Genomic DNA, 21,290 nt, shown 5'->3' on the forward strand with positions numbered 1-21,290 from the left:
CATAGATTTGCTCGTCCACATATCTTGCCATAGATTTAGACATCGACCTAGATATTTTTTCTGGACTTCATAAAAAAGAATATATGTTTTTCCTGTAATATCTAGTGGAAGAACTAATTTGTATGTCTAACAGATGGACAGGACTAGGATAACTTCTGCTCGAAGATTCTCCGCTGCATATGTCGAGAGGATTGAAAACTTCATGATCTTTATCAGAGCTGAGTATGGTGGTCCGAAATCAGATGTGCTCTGCCCGTGTAGCAGTTGTATGAATTCAATTACAAGACCCCAATCAACTATGCAAAATCATCTACACTTGTATGGGATGTCGGTCACATATACTAGGTGGGTTCATCATGGTGAAGCTGTGAACGTCAATGTTATTGACTACGTGGAAGCAGCAGATAACCATCTTGATCTGTCTGATGCTCAGGTGGAAGAGGAGGAGGAGGTGGTGGTGGCGGAGCCAGTGAGTTTGACCAACATTGAAACAATGATATGAAATGCTCGTGCATTTCGTGAACTTTCACCTGCAGAAGAAAAATGGTGGGCCCGCATGTTGGAACAATGCAACGTGGCTGTCACCCCAGGAAATAAGCTGTCAGTATTCTCAGCTATGGTCACCTTTCTTCAGGTGAAGACATCTGAGTGGATGACCATCATTCGATGCGATGTTGGCTACTTTCCGCAAATCTTTCCCAGATGCGTCTGAGCTGCCACACACCTACAGTAAAATCAAGAATTTCCTTCGTGCAGTTGGAATTGGATATGATATGATCCATGTTTGTAAGAATAATTGTGTTCTGTTCCGGAAGGATTATGCCAACTTAAGTGAATGCCCGAAATGCAAATCATCAAGATGGAAAGATGGTGATGTTGTGAAGAGGATTCCTCATAATGTTCTAAGACATTACCAATTTATACCAAGATTGCAGAGGTTGTTTCGTGATGCTGAAACAAGAGAGGATGTATTGTGGCATTCTAGGAACTAGGAATTTAGAGATCATGATGTAATGAGCCATCCATCTCATGGTAGTGAGTGGAAAAGCTTCAATCATAAACACAAAAAGTTTGTTGCTGACCCGAGAAACATTAGACTTGGCTTAGCTTCAGATGGATTTAACCCATTTGGCCACCAGAGTGCCACATATAGCAAGTGGCTAGTGCTTGTTATCCCTTACAACATGCCTCCAGATGTCTGCACCAAAGAATCAAACTACATGATGGCCTTGCTCATCCCTGGTCCAAAATGTCCTAGAAATGATTTTGATTTATTCATGAGCCACCTGTGGAGGAACTTCAACAGCTATGGAGGGGTGTTCTCACTCGAGACCTATATAGCATCCCACCAGCTAATTTCTTTCTGTGTGCTATTATAATTTGGTGCATCCATGATTATCCTGCTTTGGGCACTATGTTAGGGCGAATGACACATGGTTACAATGCATGTGTTCGTTGTGATAGGAATCCACTATCATACGCAATACTTAGCAAGATCTGTTACATTGGACACCGCCATTTCCTTGCCAAGGACAAGCCACATCCTAGAAATTACCGAAGACACGTGTTCAATGCAAAGCATGAAAACTGTGATGCGCCAAAGAGGCTCACCGCCGATGAGTTGCAAGTGGAATTAGAGAAGGTCAGGCATATTACACCAGGAAACCATCCTGGTAATGGTAGCGGGAAAAGGAAGCATGGTAGGGCAGAAGAGAGATTATTGTTTACCCGCAGGTCCACTTTGTGGGACTTGGAGTATTGGAAAGATTTGGATCTACGGCATAATCTTTATGTGATGCACATCGAGAAAAATATATGTGATAGCATTATCGGCACACTTCTTTATATTGAAGGCAAGACGAAAGATACCTTAAAATCTAGGACTGATTTGACACACCTGGGTATCAGACAAGATTTGCAGGTGCATGATGAAGGTAAACCACGGGATATGGCACCAGCTGTGTACGTCTTGGACAAGGTAAAAAGAAAAGAATTTTGCGAGGTCCTGTCACGTGTTAGATTCCCACATGGATTTGCTTCCAACCCTGAAAGGAGAGTCAGTGCAGATGGAAACAAGGTACAAGGGTTGAAAACTCATGACTCCCATGTCCTACTTCAAAGGGTTTTACCTGTTATCCTTAGAGGATTGGGCTGCCCTGACTTATACAGAGCAGTTGTAGAGTTGGGACAGTTTTTCAGGTAACTCTGCAGTAGAAATATTAGGATAGATGCTTTGGAGCGTCTTAGAGACAAGATACCAACTATCCTATGCGAACTTGAGAAGATATATCCTCCAGCCTTCTTTGATGTGATGGTGCATTTGGCTGTTCATCTACCTGATGAGGCACTACTTAGAGGTCCAGTACAATATGGCTGGATGTACCCTATTGAAAGGCGGCTAGGCACTTTCAAGAGCAATGTTAGGAAAAGAGCTAGACCCGAGGGTTCCATTGCAGAGTCCTACATTGCTACAGAAGCATTGACATCCTGCTTAAAAAACATTGAAATAGCTGATCAGCTTAGCAAAGAGGTGGGTGAAGACAATCCCGGGCTCAATGTCTTCGATTATTCTGTTCGAGTTATAGGGAAGAGTCGACAAGAGGACAAACCTAAAGATTTGGAGTTGATCATAGTGTCAGATTAGTCCCGTAAGCCTGCATTGGAGAGGAGCTCGAGAGGGTAGTGATACGTCTCTGTCGTATCTATAATTTTTGATTGTTCCACGCCAATATTCTTCAACTTTCATATACTTTGGCAACTTTTTATACTATTTTTGGGACTAACATATTGATCCAGTGCCCAGTGCTAGTTCCTGTTTGTTGCATGTTTTATGTTTTGCAGAAAACCAATATCAAACGGAGTCCAAACGGGATAAAACGGACGGAGAATTATTTTGGAATATTTGGGATTTTTTGGAGGAAGAATCAATGCGAAACGGTGTCCGAGGTGGCCACGAGACAGGGGGCGTGCCCTCCCCCCTGGGCGCGCCCTGGACTCTCGTGGGCCACCTGTAAGGCGTTTGACACTCTTCTTTTGCCGCAAGAAAGCTAATTTTATGAGAAAAATATGGGCGAAAGATTCACCCCAATCGGAGTTACGGATATCCAGATATAAAGGAAACGGTGAAGGGGCAGAAACAGAGAACGCAGAAATAGAGAGATAGATCCAATATCGGAGGGGCTCTCGCCCCTCCCAAGCCATGGGAGCCAAGGACCAGAGGGGAAACCCTTCTCCCATCTAGGGAGGAGGTCAAGGAAGAAGAATAAGAAGGGGGCCTCTCTCCCCCTTGCTTCCGGTGGCGCCGGGGCGCTGCCGGGGGCCATCATCATCACCGCGATCTTCACCAATAGCTCCGCCATCTTCACCAACATCTCCATCACCTTCCCCCATCTATATACAGCGGTCCAATCTCCCGCAACCCACTTTACCCTCTACTTGAACATGGTGCTTTATGTTTCATATTATTATCCAATGATGTGTTGCCATCCTATGATGTCTGAGTAGATTTTCGTTGTCCTATCGGTGATTGATGAATTGCTATGATTGGTTTAATTTGCTTGTGGTTATGTTGCTGTCCTATTGTGCCCTCCGTGTCATGCAAGCGTGAGGGAGTACCGCTGTAGGGTGTTGCAATATGTTCATGATTCGCTTATAGTGGGTTGCTTGAGTGACAGAAGCATAAACCCGAGTAAGGGGATTGTTGCGTATGGGATAAAAGGGGACTTGATGCTTGAATGCTATGGTTGGGTTTTACCTTAATGAATCTTTAGTAGTTGTGGATGCTTGCTAGAGTTCCAATCATAAGTGCATATGAGCCAAGTAGAGAAAGTATGTTAGCTTATGCCTCTCCCACATAAAACTTGCTATCGGTCTAGTAATGTAGTTAATTGCTTAGGGACACTTTCATAACTCCTACCACCACTTTTCCACACTCGCTTTATTTACTTTTTTGCATCTTTATCTAAACAGCCCCTAGCTTTTATTTACGTGCTCTTTATTATCTTGCAAACCTATCCTTTCACACCTACAAAGTACTTCTAGTTTCATACTAGTTATAGGTAAAGCGAATGTCAAGCATGCGTAGAGTTGTATCGCTGGTCGATAGAACTTGAGGGAATATTTATCGAAAACTGTTGTGATCCCCTACACTTGTGGGTTATGAAGACCTTTTTCTGGTGCCGTTGCCGACGAGTCATAGCGTGGGGTGAATATTCTTGTGTGTGCTTGTTTGCTTTATCACTAAGTAATTTTTATTTGCTGTTCTAAGTTGTTTTCTATCTTTAGTTATGGGTAGGAAACGCAAAATACCAAAAAAATAGTTGTACCTACTGAACCAATGGTTGAAGAACCACTCAAAATCTATCGCACTCCTGAAGCTTTTTACTTGGATCATCTTCGATCCCTTTGTGCTCGTGATGAAACTCCAACTACCTTAGTTGAGGGAAAATCTTTAGATGAGCATGCTTGTTATGTGCGACACCGTATATCTGAAAAAGGGAAACTATTATGGGATCAAATTCAACGTTTGCAATGCTATGCTTGGAATTTATGTGAAATATATGATATTACTTGTTCTGAAAACCCTAAGAAACACCTTCCCTACCAATGTGAGTTTGATAATGGGATCGTATCTTCGTATGCTAAGGGTGTTTATAATTACTATGATGTTCAACAAATTGAAGAATTTGTTGCTTTTAGGTGTGCCTATGAAATTGCTTCTTTGATTGAAAAGTATGATGCTATTCTCTACAAATCTAAATTTTTTGCCATACTTGAATATTGTTATGATAATTATGCTTATAATGCCTATGTTAAACCATATATTGAGGTATTCTCCGCTATCCAAGAAGAGACTAATATTTTGCAGGAAGCTATGGAAGAAGAAATTCATGAAACTGTGAGCTCATTGGATGAAAAAGATGATGAGGAGAGCGAAGAACAAAAAGAGGAAGAGCAGATTGATCACCCGTGCCCACCTTCTAATGAGAGTAACTCTTCAACTCATACATTGTTTAATTCCCCTTCGTGCTTACCGAAGGATGATTGCTATGATGATTGCTATGATCCCATTGATTCTCTTGAAATATCCCTTTTTGATGATGCTTGCTATGCTCGTGGCCAAGATGCCAATATGAATTATGCTTATGGAGATGAACTTTCTATAGTTCCTTATGTTAAACATGAAATTTTTGCTATTGCACCCACGCATGATAGTCCTATTATCTTTTTGAATTCTCCCGACTACACTATATCGGAGAAGTTTGTGCTTACTAAGGATTATATTGATGGGTTGCCTTTTACCATTGCACATGATGATTTTGATAGATATAATATGCATGTGCTAGCTGCTCCTACTTGCAATTATTATGAGAGAGGAACTACATCTCCGCCTCTTTATGTTTCCAACATGATAGAATTGCAAGAAACTGCTTATACTGTGCATTGGCCTTTACTTGGTGTGCATGAATTGTTCTTTTATGACATGCCGATGCATAGGAAGAGAGTTAGACTTCGTTGTTGCATGTTATATGTTACTTTGTTCTCACTACTAAATCACAAATCATTGTTAAATAAAATTGGCTTTGATATACATTGGGATCCGGGTGGATCCATTACTTGAGCACTATATGCCTAGCTTAATGGCTTTAAAGAAAGCGCTGCCAGGGAGACAACCCGGAAGTTTTAGAGAGTCATTTATTTCTGTTGAGTGCTTTTATATAGTTTAAAAAACAAAAAAATAAAGAGGGGAACCTAAAAACTTTTCAAAAAGGAAAGTGAAAGTGAGAGAGACAAGCATTGTTGAAGTGGGAGCTAGCCTTGAACTTTGTTCATGCTCACGGAAACTTTGTGAATCTTGATTACAGAAACTTTTCATCAAAAATAATTATCCCCTTGAACAATTCCATTGTATTATAAAAATAGTGTGCCAAGGTTTGCCTTCAGGATGTTTACAATGCTTGTTGGTTTGTACGGTGCAGGACAGAAACTTTGGTTGTACTGCGGGATTTTACATTTTTAACTGGAACGTCAAGTAGGTCTGATTCCTTTTGCACTGTCTTGCTGTACAACTATTTTTCCTAATTTTGGTAGAATTTTTGGGGTGCCATAAGTATGGTGAATGTTCAAATTGCTACAAATTGTTCTGTTTTTGACAGATTCTGTTTTTGATGCATAGTTTGCTTGTTTTAATCAATCTATAAATTTATATTAGTGGATTAAGCCATGGAAAAACTTATACTACATTAGACACGATGCAAAAACAAAATATGAATTGGTTTGCTACAGTACTTAGAGTGGTGATTTGCTTTATTATACTAACGGATCTTACCGAGTTTTCTGTTGAAGTTTTTTGTGGATGAAGTGTTTAATCGAGGATGTCTCGATATGAGGAAAAGGAAGAGAGGCAAGATCTCAAGCTTGGGGATGCCCGAGGCACCCCAAGTAAATATTCAAGGAGACTCAAGCGTCTAATCTTGGGGATGCCCCGGGAGGCATCGCCTCTTTCTTCAACAAGTATCGGTATATTTTCGGATTCGTTTGGTTCATGCATTATGTGCAAGTCTCGGAGCGTCTTTTGCATTTACTTTTCACTTTTCTTTTATGCACCATGCTGGTATGAGATAGTCCTTGGTTGATTTACATAATGCTCATTGCACTTCACTTAAATCTTTTGAGTATGGCTTTATAGAATGCTTCATGTGCTTTGCTTATGTCATTTGAAGTTTGGATTGCCTGTTCTCTTCACATAGGAAACCGCCATTTGTAGAATGCTCTTTTGCTTAGAGCGTGGGCATATCTTTTGTAGAAAGAGTTAAACTCTCTTGCTTCACTTATATCTATTTAGAGAGATGACAGGAATTGGTCATTCACATGGTTAGTCATAAAATCCTACATAAACTTGTAGATCACTGAATATGATATGTTTGATTCCTTGCAATAGTTTTGCGATATAAAGGTGGTGATATTAGAGTCGTGCTAGTTGAGTAATTGTGAAATTGAGAAATACTTGTGTTGAGGTTTGCAAGTCCCGTAGCATGCACGTATGGTGAACCGTTATGTAACGAAGTTGGAGCATGAGGTGTTTTTTTATTGTCTTCCTTATGAGTGGCAGTCGGGGACGAGCGATGGTCTTCTCCTACCAATATATCCCTCTTGGGGCATGCGTAGTACTACTTTGCTTCGAGGGCTAAGTAGACTTTTGCAATAAGTATATGAGTTCTTTATGACTAATGTGAGTCCATGGATATACGCACACTCATCCTTCCACTTTGCTAGTTTCTATTTGACCGCGCAACTTTCGCCGGTAGCACAAACCCATTATTTACCCTCCTCAAAACAGCCACCATACCTACCTATATGGCATTTCCATAGCCATTCCGAGATATATTGCCATGCAACTTTCCACCGTTTCATTTATTATGACATGTTTCATCATCGTCATATTGCTCTTTGCATGATCATGTAGTTGACATCGTATTTGTGGCAAGGCCACCATCATAATTTTCATACATGTCACTCTTGATTCATTGCATATCCCGGTACACCACCAGAGGCATTTGTATAGAGTCATATTTTGTTCTAGCTTTGAGTTGTAATTCTTGAGTTGTAAATCCATAAAAGTGTGATCATCTTCATTATTAGAGCATTATCCCAATAAGGAAAGGATGATGAAGACTATCCCCCACAAGTCGGGATGGGACTTCGGACTTTATAAAAATAACAGAGGCCAAAGAAGCCCACAAAAAAAGAAGAACAAGAAAAAGAAAAAAAGAAAAAAAAGAGAAAAAAACAAAATGAGAGAAAAAGAGAGAAGGGACAATTGCTACTATCTCTTTTTCCACACTTGTGCTTCAAAGTAGCATCATGATCTTCATGATAGAGAGTCTCCTATGTTGTCACTTTCATATACTAGTGGGATTTTTTCATTATAGAACTTGGCTTGTATATTCCAATGATGGGCTTCCTCAAAATGCCCTAGGTCTTTGTGAGCAAGCAAGTTGGATGCACACCCACTTAGTTTCTTTTGTTGAGCTTTCATATATTTATAGCTCTAGTGCATCCGTTGCATGGCAATCCCTACTCACTCACATTGATATCTATTGATGGGCATCTCCATAGCCCGTTGATACGCCTAGTTGATGTGAGACTATCTTCTCCCACTTTGTGTCCTCACAACCACCACAATAGACCACCATAGTGCTATGTCCATGGCTTGCGCTCATGTATTGCATAAGAGTTGAAAAAGCTGAAGCGCGTTAAAAAGTATGAACCAATTGCCCGGCTCGTCATCGGGGTTGTGCATGATGGGAGCATTTTGTGTGACGAATATGGAGCATAGCCAGACTATATGATTTTGTAGGGATGAGTTTTCTTTGGCTATGTTATTTCGATAAGACATAATTGCTTGGTTGGTATGCTTGAAGTATTAATGTTTTATGTCAAATGATAGACTATTGCCTTGAATCACTCGTGTCTTAATATTCATGCCATTATTAGACTTATGATCAAGATTATGCTAGGTAGCATTCCACATCAAAAATTATCTTTTTATCATTTACCTACTCGAGGACGAGTAGGAATTAAGCTTGGGGATGCTGATACGTCTCCGTCGTATCTATAATTTTTGATTGTTCCATGCCAATATTCTTCAACTTTCATATACTTTTGGCAACTTTTTATACTATTTTTGGGACTAACATATTGATCCAGTGCCCCGTGCCAGTTCCTATTTGTTGCATGTTTTATGTTTCGCAGAAAACCAATATCAAACGGAGTCCAAACGGGATAAAAAGGGAAGGAGAATTATTTTGGAATATTTGGGATTTTCCGGAGGAAGAATCAATGCGAAACGGTGTCCGAGGTGGCCACGAGACAGGGGGGCGCGCCCTCCCCCCTGGGCGCGCCCTGGACTCTCGTGGGCCACCTGTAAGGCGGTTGACTCTCATCTTTTGCCGCAAGAAAGCTAATTTTATGAGAAAAATCTGGGCGAAAGATTCACCCCAATCGGAGTTACGGATCTCCAGATATAAAGGAAACGGTGAAGGGGCAGAAACAGAGAACGCAGAAATAGAGAGATAGATCCAATCTCGAAGGGGCTATCGCCCCTCCCAAGCCATGGGAGCCAAGGACCAGAGGGGAAACCCTTCTCCCATCTTGGGAGGAGGTCAAGGAAGAAGAAGAAGAAGGGGGCTGAGGGAGTCCTGGATTAGGGGGTGTCCGGATGACCGGACTATGACCTTTGGCCGGACTCCTGGACTATGAAGATACAAGATTGAAGACTTCGTCCCGTGTCCGGATGGGACTTTCCTTGGCGTGGAAGGCAAGCTTGGTGATATGGATATGTAGATCTCCTCCCATTGTAATCGACTCTATGTAACCCTAGCCCTCTCCGGTGTCTATATAAACCGAAGGGTTTTAGTCCGTAGGACGAACAACAACCATACCATAGGCTAGCTTCTAGGGTTTAGCCTCTCTGATCTCGTGGTAGATCTACTCTTGTACTTCCCATATCATCAATATTAATCAAGCAGGAGTAGGGTTTTACCTCCATCGAGAGGGCCCGAACCTGGGTAAAAGCATCGTGTCCCTTGTCTCCTGTTACCATCCGCCTAGACGCACAGTTCGGGACCCCCTACCCGAGATCCGCCGGTTTTGACACCGACATTGGTGCTTTCATTGAGAGTTCCTCTATGTCGTCATCTTTAGGACCGATGGCTCCTCCGATCATCAAAAACGACGCGGTCCAGGGTGAGACTTTTCTCCCCGGACAGATCTTCGTATTCGGCGGCTTTGCACTACGGGCCAATTTCACTTGGCCATCTAGGGCAGATCGAAAGCTACGCCCCTGGCCTTCAGGTCAGGTTTTCAAGTTTGAACTACACGGCTGACATCCGCAGAGACTTGATCTTCGACAGATTCGAGCCACGGCCGGGCGCGCGGCACTGTCGCGATGGGCATGATCTAGCTCTGTCCCCGAACAGTGCCCAGGAGGCCGCCCCGGTGTCCGCTCCGACCCTTATTTCGGAGCCGACCGCGCCAATTGAGAACGGATGGCTAGACACCACCTCAGGGGCTACAACCTCTACGGCGATCGAGCCGAACACCAGTCTTGTCCTTTGCGAAGCTCGCGACTCCAAGGTGTCGGACTCCTCTTCGGACTCCGAACCTTCCGCGCCCCTGTCGATCGAATCCGATTGGGTGTCGATCATGGAGTTCGCCGCCGCGGACATCTTTCAGCATTCGCCCTTCGGCGAGATTCTGAATTCACTAAAGTCTCTCTCCTTATCAAGAGAGCCCTGGCCGGACTATGGTCAGCAAGGATAGGATGCATACGATGAAGAAATTCAAAGCCCACCCACCGCCCACTTAATAGCCACTGTCGATGATTTAACCGACATGCTCGATTTCGACTCCGAAGACATCAACGGTATGGACGACGATGCAGGCGACGAACATGACTCAGCGCCTATAGGGCACTGGACAACCACCTCATCTCACGATGTATACATGGTGGACACACCTAAAAGAAATGACGACGAGGAACAGAGGGACGCAACGAGGGATCGTTCCCTCGAAAAGCGATCAAAGCGGCAACGTAAGCGACGCGCCAAACCCCACCTTGACAGAGACCCAGCCGTAGAGCAGGGAGAACCGACAGACGACGAACAAGCCATCAGGCAACTGTCCGAAGAGGGAAATATGAGTAAACAAACCGAACAACCCGTCCCCGGTGAAGATAATAGTTCGGACGATCTCATGCCGGACAAGTTGCTGGAGTAGAAGAACCTCAACAAAAGGCTCGTCGCCACGACACGTAGCCTGAAAAAGCAGAAGCGGAAGCTCAAAACAGCGGAAGATGCACTCAGAATTAGATGGGGCAAAGTACTCAACACCGCAGACAAGTACGGTGACAGTCGTCACAGAAAGAGCTAACCGAAGTGCAAACTGCTACCGGAATTTGATGAGGAGGCCTTAGAGCCCCCGCAATCAAAAAATAAGAAAGACACCCGATCGGATAAACAACCCCATGGCCAGCATAGAGCGGCAAGGGGCATCGCACCCAAGTCGGCACGCGATCCGCACGAGGATTCGCATCAAAAAGACGACCCAACCAGATATATCTACGGGCGAAGAAAGCAAGCTCTAGTAAGCAATACAACGCAACAAGTATCCGAGCATCACGGCACACCCAAATATAGGGGTGCCGCACACCCCCTATGTTTCACCGATGAGGTGCTGGACCATGAATTTCCAGCAGGATTCAAGCCCGTAAACATAGAGGCATACGACAGAACAACAGACCCTGGAGTCTGGATTGAGGATTATATCCTCCACATACACATGGCTAGAGGAGATGACCTCCACGCCATAAAATATTTACCCCTCAAGCTCAAAGGGCCAGCCCGGCATTGGCTTAAAAGCCTTCCCGAAAACACCATAGGAAGTTGGGAAGAGCTCGAGGATGCTTTTCGGGCAAATTTTCAAGGGACTTATGTCCGACCTCCGGACGCAGATGATCTAAGTCATATAACTCAACAACCCGGAGAGTCAGCCCGGAAACTCTGGAACAGATTTCTTACTAAAAAGAACCAGATAGTCGACTGTCCGGACGCTGCAGCCTTAGCAGCTTTTAAGCACAGCGTTCAAGACGAATGGCTTGCCAGACACCTCGGTCAAGAAAAGCAAAGAACAATGGCCGCATTAACAAGCCTCATGTCCCGCTTTTGTGCAGGAGAAGATAGCTGGCTGGCAAGAAGCAGCACCAACGACCCAAGTACATCCGAATCTAGGGATGGGAACGGAAAACCGCGACGTAGCAAGGACCAGCGCCGGACCAAGTGAAGCAGCCCGAAGAGCACGGCAGTCAACGCCGGATTCAAAAGCTCTTAGAAGAATCAGAAAAAGCCGCCCCTCAAGGATGACAGGGACGAGCTCTCTAACCTCAATAAAATTTAGGACAAAATATGCCAGATCCACAGTACTCCCGGGAAGCCTGCAAACCATACCCACAGAGATTGTTGGGTCTTCAAGCAATCCGGCAAACTTAGCGCCAAACACAAGGGGCTTGACATACCAAGCGTGGACGATGACGAATCCCACAAGCAGAGCACCGGAGAACAAAAGAAGTTCCCACAAGAAGTCAAAACAGTAAACTCACTTCATGTGACAAAAGGGAAATATAGAGTGGCACCTATGGAGATACGCGCCATACGGCCTGTCCCAGAGGAGTCCCGCCACTGGTTATTACAACCAATCACCTTCGACCATCAGGATTACTCTAGAAGTATCCGGAACGCAGGCTGGACTGCCTTGGTCTTAGACCCGATAATTGACGGACTCCACTTCACACAAGTCCTAATGGACGGCGGCAGTGATCTAAACCTGCTATACCAGGACACAGTCCGCAAAATGGGGATAAACCCAACAAAAATTCGCCATGGCAACACTTCCTTTCAAGGGGCAACACCAGGCCCAGATACCCATTGTACGGGTTCTCTCCTGCTAGAAGTTATGTTCGGCTTCCCCGACAACTTCCGCCGCGAAAAGCTAACCTTTCACATTGCCCCATATACAAATAGCTATCAAGCACTACTGGGACGCGAAGCTTCCTCCCGCTTTAACGCAATACCGCATTATGCATCCCTTACACTTAAAATGCCCGGTCCACAAGGCATCATTTCATTAAAGGGAAATACCGAGTGCTCCTCGAACGCGGAAGACTGTGCGGCGGCCTTAACAACCATACACTAAACCAGCTTTACTAGTCAAAGCACCCGAACAGGTCTTTCAGACCCCGGACATGGCTAGACGAGTCCGGCGTAAACATACAAAGGCTTACTAGCCGCACACCCCGGTACAAGGGGCTCCGCGCGTATACAACAAGAGACAATAAAGCTCAATTCTATCCATTTTACAAATTATACTTTGTTTATTTCGTATAACATAGCTTTTCGCACGATTGTTTTCAACTAAGTTCATCTCTTTTACAGACGATCACCATGCTACACCCGTCCAGGATACGGCACAACGGAGACACAGGCGCAGACGTGCAGTAGGGACCTGTTCCAAGGATTCTTTTTCAGATTAAGACCCTGCGTAAACCTTTTTTACTATCTCTTGTTGATAACATCCCCCGACTTCTTTTTATAACCGAGGAGGAGGCTGGCGTCTTGGCATTTGGCCACATCAGAATTTTGCGCGTACCTGGACACCAGGGGCTTCTTACCAAGGGCGTTGTTCCTCCCGTTTTCATAAAGACCGAACAACTTAGGGAGTGTTCGGCATCGCGAGTTTGGCCTTATATGCATCAGCTCTGAATCATGTCTTTGGTCAAATGTTGGGTTTGCCCGACTCCTGTGTTTTGCTACCTTATGTTCTGCTCTATCGGCTAAGGCGGCACCAGGAGAACTACTGTGATTGTGCCCCCGGTTCGGCCAGGTGAGCACCTAAGTAGAGAAAGCCAAAAACTGACTGTCATGATACAGCGCGAGACTCGTCAACCACTCGATGACTTGCCGGAATCTTTAGAATTCCTCCGCATTAACGAAGGGCCGTTGCCCGGTCAGGCACATACGCGCCCGGAATTCGGGTGAGCGCGGTGCCCCTAGGGGCTATATAGTAGCCCCACTGTCAAACTCCTATGGCTAAGTGAAAGTGATAAAGCATTATAGTCCGGTTGCCTAGTTCGCTGGGCTATCACCTCCTTTATAGGAACAAGACGTTGGATCAAGTGTGAAAATGCGCCTTCTGCGAACACCCCCGCATTATATGCGTGGGGGCTAAAGCCGAAGACTGCCATCTTTCAAGATATATATACATATACATTAACGGCCGCACAGGAGGTATTTTAATTCTTGAAAGCACAAGTATAAAAAGCTTTTTCCATCGAAACATTGTTTTACAATGATACATGTTATTTGAACATAACATCCTTTGAGCACTGCGTCTCTATTAAACAAGCGCCCTGCAGAACTTCCTGAAAATAGTGCTCGGCAGGTACTCGGCTTTCGTCCGAATCTTGGGACGCAACAGCACTGGCCTTCATATCCGCCCAATATGTCTTGACACGGGCAAGAGCCATCTGTGCACCCTCTATGCACGCCGACCTCTTCATTGCATCAATATGTGGCACCGCACCGAGGAACTGCTGCACCAAGCTAAAATAACTCTTCGGCTCGGGCCTCTTCGGCCATAGATGACTCACCACATGATTCATGGCGAGTCCGGATAACCTATTCAGCTCGGCCCATGCGGCCAAACGATCGGATACTGAAAGTGGGCGCTCTGGATTGTGGAACTGCGACCAAAAACACTTCTCCACTTCATGGTCATTTTGATCGCGGAAGTGTTCGGCCGCGTCCGCGGCACTCGCCGCCAAGTCCAGGTAAGTGTTCGCTGCACTCCACTTCCGGTCCAATGGAGCATATGTAGGATCCCCGAACTTCATCCGCAGCATATACGGCTTTCCAGCCGTGATATCTCCGGCCTGACATAGCTCCTCCTTCATAGCTCTCATCGCAGAGCGAGTATCCTTGGCCTCAGCAGTGACCTTCTCTAGGTCCTTCGGTGCCACCAAATCTTCTTCTTCAAGAAGCTTGCAGCGGTCGGCAGCATTCTTCAACTTTTCAGCCATCTCCGTCATTTCCTTCTTGCTTTGGCAGTGAGCAGGTTGTTCGGCTTTCAGCTCTTCAGCCACCTTTAAGGCAGCCGCATCGCTTTTTCTGGCCTTCTCCTTGGCTCGGGCAAGTTCCGCCTGAAGGTTCTCCATGGCAGCGGCACCATCTGCATCAGGCACATATGTTGTAAGGTACGGGCATCAAGCTCCTCTTACCAAGTGTCTTCGGAGAAATTATATACCTTGTGCCTCGTCAAGCCGCTTGTTGACAAGCGCGATGTCGGCATCTGCCACGTCAAGTTGCCGCTTTAGTTCGGCAAATTCATCAGTCCGGCCAGCCACCGGACACTTCGCCACCTACATAGGAAAGGCGCAATATTATACCTAGGATTATGATCCTCGGCGCGCCGTCCTTTTTGACAACACACCGAGTCTCAGGGGCTACTATCTATACAGGGCGCATCTTATATATGCGGATCTGTCAAAAGCTACATAGTTTCACGTACCTCAAAACCTGTCAGTAAACTCCTGACAGCCTCGTACAACCCGCTCTCCGCGGATGAAATCCTTCTAATCACTGTATCCAGCAACGCACGGTGTTCTTCTGAGATAGACGCTCGCCAGAGCAGATCCTTCAGCTCCTCCGACCATGCACCGGATGGTGCCGGACTCGTCTGATGGCCTTCTTCGAAGGCCGGACACGGAGGGCCTTGGGGGGCTATATGAGTACCTTCCGGCCCTGCCGGATTCGGAGAAACCCTCCGTCACAACACCTCAGGGTCGCCCGCCTCGCAAGGCGGTACGACAGCGGGAGGCGTTCCGCTCTCCATCATCTCCGGACGAAGATCCCCTAAAGATGAGCTCTGCTGAGAAGGGCGGAGATCCGAACTACAAAGCAAAATTTCGGTTATCTTCCTCAGAAATAGAACGGGATGTCTCTTATTTTTAAACCCCCCTTTTCTAATTACGGCTCGGTAGAGAGCTGATCCCCTTGGGGATGCAATGTGGCCGAGGCACCTCCCGGCGCTGGACCCTCTGACGAAGATTTCTTCCCCCGCTTTGAGGCCATAGCCTCCGGGTCTTCAGAGGCGGTCCTCTTTTTCCCCTGGATGGAGGAATTCTCGATTCCTCCTTCCCTGACAGCCTCCTTCGGAGAGGCGGTAGCTTCCTTGTTCCCCTCTTTGCCTTCTTCCAAAGGCGCAACCTCCAGTATCCTGGTTAACACGGGATCCGGCGTAGTCTCAGGGAGGGGAGCCGGTCACCTGGTTAATTTTGCTTTCGCTATCCACTCATGTTTAAAGGACACCTCTTATAAGGGCAATTTTATGATAAATATATGGATAGCGTGTCCGGGTACAGGGCTATTTACTTGAGTATCCGGGCGATTGCAGCTCAGACCTACATCCTCGGACGAGTCCGGACACATTTCTTGTGATCCGAAGAACAATTTGTACATCTCCACGGGCGTCGTGCCCATAAAATGTTGGAGAGCTCGTGGTCCTTCCGGATTAAACTCCCAAGGTGGAGGGGACGGTGTTTGTAGGGAAGGATGCGACGAATCAGCATAACCTGCGTCACTACGGCCAGGTTGATATCTCTTTCAAGGAGATCTTGAACGCGGCCCTGCAACAAGGGCACGTCTTTGGACGGCCCGCAGTTGAGCCCTTCATTGACCCATGACGCCAGAAGTGGTGGGGGACCTGAGCGAAAGGCAAGAGGCGCCACCCATTTGGTGCCCCTGGGAGCTGTGATGTAAAACCACTCTCGTTGCCATGAGCCGAACTCCTCTTGAAAAGAGCCCTCGGGCCATGGAGCGTCGGCAATCTTGCTTATAACAGCACCTCCGCACTCTGCATTCTGCCCCTCGATCATCTTCGGCTCTACCTTGAAGGTCTTAAGCCACAATCCCAAGTGAGGAGTAATATGAAGGAAGGCCTCGCACACGACAATGAATGATGAGATATGGAGGATGGACTCCGGAGCTAAGTCGTGAAATTCTAGCCCGTAGTAAAACATGAGCCCCCTCATGAAGGGGTCAATCGGGAAGCCTAGCCCTCGAAGGAAGTGAGACGCGAACACCACGCTCTCACCAGGCTTGGGAGTGGGAATGACCTGCCCTTGAGCAGGCAGCCTATGCAAGATTTCGCCGGTTAGATACCTGGCGTCTCTTAACTTTAACACGTCTTCTTCCGTAACGGAGGAAGGCATCCACCGGCCTTGAAGGTCGCGGGCAGCACAAGGCCTTTGGTCCTGCAGCAACCGGGACAAAAGGTGTGCATTGGTACCGGATCGTGGCACCAACTTGGACCAATGCCACCTTTAGTCCCGGTTGGTGCCACCAACCAGGACCAAAGGTCCCTGTTTCCCGCCCTTTAGGCTGCTGAAAACAGACCTTTGGTCACGGTTGGTGGCACCAACCGGGACTAAAGGGGGGCATTGGTCCCAGTTGGTGCCACGAACCGGGACCAAAGCTTCGCCTATATAAGCAACACTTGTCAAAATTTTCAATCCGTTTTTTTGATCTCCTCCGACGATGCTGCCAAGCTGCCCATCTTCCCCGATGTCGCTGTCGTCGCCCCTACCTCCGATGTTGTCGCTGCGCCGCCCCTACCATCGCTTGTGCCTCATCGTCGCCGTCGCTGCCGCCGACGTCGTCCCCGAGCCCACGCGCCCCTGCCCCTGCCCCTGCCCCGCCCCCGAGCGTGTCGGCCGGCCGCACCGCTACCGTCACCCGTGCCTTGTTGTCGCCGCCGCCGACGTCGTCGCTAAGCCCACGCGCCCCTACCCCTGCCCCTGCCCCGCCCCCGAGCGCGTCGTCCGGCTACGGCCTTGTGCCTCGTCGTCGTCGTTGCCACCCCCACCGACGTTGTCGTCGTCGTGGCCTTGCCGCCGCCGCCGTCGCCCTCGCCGGCCATCCCCGTTGTGAGCCACCGCCGTATGCGATTTTTTATGTCATTATTTTTGTTGTTCATATTTATAATGTATATATGTATGTGTCTGCGTTCTGGATATGGGGGTATCCAGACTTGCCTGCGTGCGGCCCACCACGTGGCTCCATCAACGGCCTGGTACGGCCTAGCTTTAGACTCAATCACTCAAGACCCTCGCGAAGGGCCAAGCCTCGCGAGGCGGACAACACCAAGACCCCCGAGGGAATCGGCCTCCTCAGGCTGGCTCCCGAGGGGCGGAGAGTTCTATGCATGGTGCACCTCATGAGGCTCAACTGACGTGAGCCATGACGACCAAGGCTCGGCGGGCGCCAGCGGGCGCAGAGCGCCAGTTTCCTCTTCGGTGCAAGGGAGGCAAGCCACAGGCGCGGAGTCCCGAGGAATCAGCCAAAGGTTTCCATTCTGGTGCAACAAGACCAAGACCGCCAGGACGACAGGACGGAGGTCATCACCGAGCCCACTGCAGTAGACGAAGACCACTTTAGTCAGGATAAGCTGTACTACTTGTCCCCTTTCAAATCCGACCGTTGTGGTATCCCTTCCAGCTAACATTTGGGAAGAGAACCAAGGCTGCTATAAATAGGACCTAGCCACCACCATAGAGGAGGATTTGATTCTGGGAGGGATCCATTCTCACCTAACCACCTCACCAGCTCTCTTGAGCTCAAGAACACCTCACCTCCTAAGGCCAGTTCATCCACTATATTAGTTCATCCTCAGCCCTTCGAGGCAATCCACCAAAACGCTGGAGTAGGGTAATACACCGCAAGGTGGCCCGAACCAGGATAAACTGATGTGTCCCTTTGTCTCTTCGAGCTCGACGCGCTAGGCTTAGGAGGACCTCGAGTAGGCAGTCTGGGTAGGTTGAGATCTCTGCACGCACTCCAGAGTTTGAACCTATCAAGGGTTTGCGGAACCCGTAATCCGACATTTGGCATGCTAGGTAGGGGTGCGTCGAATCTTCTCTCCCGTCGATCGATCAACCGTCACTCTGACACCTCCATGGCTGACGCACGCCAGGCTCGCGCCAAGCGTCGGGCCGCAGTCGCCACTTGCGTTGCTCAGACGGCTCCGACGGGCGATGGTCGTGTTCATTGTGCTCCGTCTCCGGTGGCCAACGCTGCCACGGGCCCTGCCGGCCATGAGCAGGAAGCTTCTTCGCTGCACCCTTTGGTGCGCCACGACGGGCATATAGCCACTCCATCATTAACCCCGACGGCTTCATCCTCCCACGCGCGTCATGGCCTGGCGAATGCGTAGGCTACTCTGCTCATGGCGCGGTAGCTCCTTCTGTACTGCCCGGTCGACGACTTCTACGAGTAGTGGCTCGAGCGGATCGCTAAGCTCTTCAGCACGGATGGGGCCTCCGCTGCACCAGCCCGCTCACTCCCTCAGCAGCCGCCTGCCGCGGTCGACGTGGCTCACGGGGCTCCTCCACCACCTCCGGCCCAAGGCGTCATCAACGAGACAAGGTGTGTGGTACCACGACGCGACCCGCCACGCCAGGCGCCTGCACGGGAAGAGGTGAGCTCCCAGGTGGTGCAGCGGCCTCCACAAGAAGCATGCGTGCTTCCTAAACCCCCACATCAAGCCCGCATGCCGCCACATGAGGTGGTGGCGCGCATGCACCAAGACCAAGTTCCACCTTCTCAACGGACCCCCGTGGCCACAACAGGGTGTCGCGCGTTCACCTCGGAGCTTCACAACGTCATCTAGCCGAGCAAGTTCAAGCCTGACCTGCCACCATGCTACGATGGCAACGGCGACCCCGCCGATTGCCTGCAGCTCTACAAGCTGAGCATCAAGGCGGCTAGTGGAGACGAGAAGATCATGGCAAACTGGTTGCCGATGGCCTCAAGGATGGTGCACGTTCTTGGCTCCTAAACCTCCCCGTGGGGTCGATATCTTCCTGGGAAGAGATGTGCGCCGCTTCATTGCCAACTTCCAGGTCAGTGGCAACCGCCCGCCTGTCGCGGGTGACCTGCGACGCATCAAGCAGCAGCCAGGACAGACCCTGCAGAAGTATATCCAGCGCTTCGACAATGTTCGCCTCAAGATCCCCAAGGTGTCGGATGAGGCCATCATTTCAGCATTCACTTATGACGCCTGCGACGTCAAGATGAAGGAGGAGCTCGCCATCCACGAGGACCTCTGCACAGCCTTGGAGATGTTCAATATGGCGAAAAAGTGTGCAAGGGCTGAGGAGGGGCGCTTCTCCCTCCTCAAGCTCCCCGATGCTGACACCAAAGACAAGAAGGCCAAGACCAAGGTCGTAGAGTGCAAAGGGCCGGCCGAGCTCGCGGCCGAGCAAAAGATGAAGCCCGGCTACGACCACCCCGAGTCATCCAAGAGCAAATGACCGTTCTGTGTCTTCCACTACATCCACAACCACAACACCAATGATTACCAGGAGTTCAGGGCCCTCCATGACGGGCGCCTCAGCCGACGCCCCGAACGCAAGGATCGAGGCTACGTCCACGGAGGTGGCCGAGGTGGAGGATGCTGGGACGGGCGCGACCATTGTCAGGAAAGGCGTGACCACCCTCAGGAGGACCGTTGGCAGGGTTAGTCTCGTGAGGGCGCCTGGAGGGAGCAACCTCGTGAGGATCGCCCTCAGGGCAACGCCGGTCTTCCTCCACTACCTCCACTACCAAGAAGGAGCGAAGATCATCACCAGGACAAGGGAGCTGGAGGCTTCCGGGGCCCTCGAGCCATTGCCTGCAACCTGGGCGGCTCACAGGCGTCGGCTTCTCACCGCATCTTCAAGCAGTTCGCGCGCGAGGTAAACGCGGCGCTCCCCAAGCCCGAAGCAACTCGCCCGCTTAGGTGGTCCAAGTGCTCCATCACCTTCAGCTCTTCAGACCAGCTCAAGTGTGCGGCCACTGCCGACGCACTCCCCATACTCTACTCACCCGTCATCAGCAACGTGGTCGTCACCAAGACTCTCATCGATGGAGGAGTGGGAATCAACGTCAAATCTGTTCAAACATTCAACAGGCTCCAAGTGTCGTACTATGAGCTCCAGCCAACCAAGCCCTTCTCAGGAGTGACAGACGGCTCCACCCACCCGATAGGGCAAGTCCGCCTCCCTTTCACCTTTGATGAACACAACAACTACTGCACCGAGCTCATCAACTTCGACGTCACCGAAATTCGTCTGCCGTACAATGCCATCCTAGGGTACCCAGCACTGGCCAAGTTCATGGTAGTGACGCACCATGGCTACAAACATCCTCAAGATGCAAGGAAGCGGCGGCATCATCACGGTCGCCTGCCAGGAAAAGGACGCGGTTTGCTACCTCGAGCGCGCCTACCAGGCTGCAGCAGTCGAGAACCCAGAAGATGAGGGTGGCGCCCTCCCTCCTGAGGTCACCCCCAAGACAAAGGAGCTGCAGCTGGGTTAGGGATCTCGTGAGGAAGCATCGCCCGAGGACGCCGCGCTAGGCCTTGTGTCCCCGGATGTGGCGCCTTCACCTATCGCATAGGAAGGCGTGCCTGGCGCCCCTCTCAGGCTGGGCTCGGGGGCTCTCCTCGGGGAGGGCCTCAGACCTAGCCAGGGTCACGAGGGAGGCGCTCGGGCACCATGTGGAGGCGCGCTTCAGTGCATGCTTCCCAGGAGAAGGCGCCAGGCGGAAGGTGCCAGGTGTATATGAGTCCATCAGCAAGGCAATCGAGGAGATTCAAGAGCCAAGGGTTCTGCAAGGCGATCGCTGCCTACCACGAGGCGC

This window comes from Triticum dicoccoides, chromosome 4B, assembly GCF_002162155.2.
Source record: "Triticum dicoccoides isolate Atlit2015 ecotype Zavitan chromosome 4B, WEW_v2.0, whole genome shotgun sequence".
NCBI lineage: Eukaryota > Viridiplantae > Streptophyta > Magnoliopsida > Poales > Poaceae > Triticum > Triticum dicoccoides.